We start from the raw sequence: 2,177 nt of genomic DNA, 5'->3' as shown, positions 1-2,177 counted from the left end.
CCTTTCATGATCTCAGGACGTCCCAAAGTGCTTTACAGCCAATGAAGTACTTTTTTTTGAAGTGTAGTCACTGTTGTAATGTAGGAAATGCAGCAGCCAGTTTGTGCACAGCAAGCTCCCACAAATAGCATTGTGATAATGAGCAGAGTGATGTTGATTGAGGGATAAATATTGGACAGGACACAGAGAAGAACTCCCCCTGCTCTTCTTTGAAATAGTGCCATAGGATCTTTTACGCCTACCTGAGAGAGCAGACAGGACCTCGGTTTAACGTCTCATCCGAAAGACAGCACCTCTGACAGTGCGACACTCCCTCAGTACTGCTCCTCCGACAGTGCGGTGCTCCCTCAGTACTGCCCCTCCGACAGTGCGGCACTCCCTCAGTACTGCCCCTCCGACAGTGCGGCGTTCCCTCAGTACTGCCCCTCCGACAGTGCGTAGCTCCCTCAGTACTGCCCCTCCGACAGTGCGGCGCTCCCTCAGTACTGCCCCTCCGACAGTGCGGTGCTCCCTCAGTACTGCCCCTCCGACAGTGCGGCGCTCCCTCAGTACTGCCCCTCCGACAGTGCGGCGCTCCCTCAGTACTGCCCCTCCGACAGTGCGGTGCTCCCTCAGTATTGCCCCTCCGACAGTGCGGCGCTCCCTCAGTACTGCCCCTCCGACAGTGCAGTGCTCCCTCAGTACTGCCCCTCTGACAGTGCGGCGCTCCCTCAGTACTGCCCCTCCGACAGTGCGGCGCTCCCTCAGTACTGCCCCTCCGACAGTGCGGCGCTCCCTCAGTACTGCCCCTCCGACAGTGCGGCACTCCCTCAGTACTGTCCCTCCGACAGTGCGGCGCTCCCTCAGTACTGCCCCTCCGACAGTGCGGCATTCCCTCAGTACTGCCCCTCCGACAGTGCAGCGCTCCCTCAGTACTGCCCCTCCGACAGTGCGGCACTCCCTCAGCACTGCCCATCCGACAGTGCGGCGCTCCCTCAGTACTGCCCCTGCGACCGTGCGGCACTCCCTCAGTACCTCCCCTCCGACAGTGCGGCGCTCCCTCAGTACTGCCCCTCCGACAGTGCAGCACTTCCTCAGTACTGCCCCACCGACAGTGCGGCGCTCCCTCAGTACTGCCCCTCCAACAGTGCGGTGCTCCCTCAGTACTGCCCCTCCGACAGTGCGGCGCTCCCTCAGTACTGCCCCTCCGACAGTGCGGTGCTCCCTCAGTACTGCCCCTCCGACAGTGCGGCGCTCCCTCAGTACTGCACTGGGAGTGTCAGCCTAGATTTTGTGCTCAGTCTCTGGAGTGGGACTTTGACTCGGAGGTGAGAGTGCTACCCACTGAGCCACGGCTGACACAGGAAGTGATATGACAGGCCAACAGTGCACAGGAGGATACAGGATCTGAAATTCTCCGAGCAACAGGACCTGCGCTCAAATGATAGTCTGTGATTCAGTGCTGGGGTCTAGCTCTCCTGGCGTACTGTACAATGACTGTACATACTGCCAGCAGGCAAACGGGACTGCACAGACATGTCAGAACATCCCAAATCCCATAATGGCTTATTGCCAATAGTAGAATATTCCATTCAGTAGATCCAGGGGGACTGTGTGAGCCATTTATAAGTTAGAATAAGGAGATGGGTTGAATCATCTTTTTCAAAATGTAGGAATAACAATCGGCAACTGCAATAGGGAACACCTCGATTTTAAAATTCTCATCCTTGTGTTCAAGTACCTGCATGGCCTCGCCCCTCCCTATCTCTGTAATCTCCTCCAGCCCCACAACCCACCCCCCCGAGATATCTGCACTCCTCCAATTCTGGCCTCTTGCGCATCCCAGATTTTAATCGCTCCACCATTGGCGGCCGTGCCTTCAGCTGCCTGGGCCCTAAGCTCTGGAATTCCCTCCCTAAACCTCTCCGCCTCTCTGCCTCCTTTAAGGCTCTCCTTAAAATCTACCCCTTTGACCAAGCTTTTGATCACCTGTCCTAATATCTCCTTATGTGGCTCGGTGTCAAATTTTGTTTTAAGATACTCCTGTGAAGAGCCTTGGGACATTTTACTACGTTAAAGGTGCTATATAAATACAAGTTGTTGTTGTTGAGGGAGAAAGGAATAGAAGGAGATGCTGATGGGGTGAGATGAAGTAGGGTGGGAGGAGGCTCGTGTGGAGCATAAACACCGGCACGGAC

The sequence above is a fragment of the Somniosus microcephalus genome, chromosome 31, assembly GCF_052327205.1.
Source record: "Somniosus microcephalus isolate GS21.2 chromosome 31, FLI_Smic_1.0, whole genome shotgun sequence".
NCBI lineage: Eukaryota > Metazoa > Chordata > Chondrichthyes > Squaliformes > Somniosidae > Somniosus > Somniosus microcephalus.
This window is presented reverse-complemented; position numbering follows the sequence as displayed.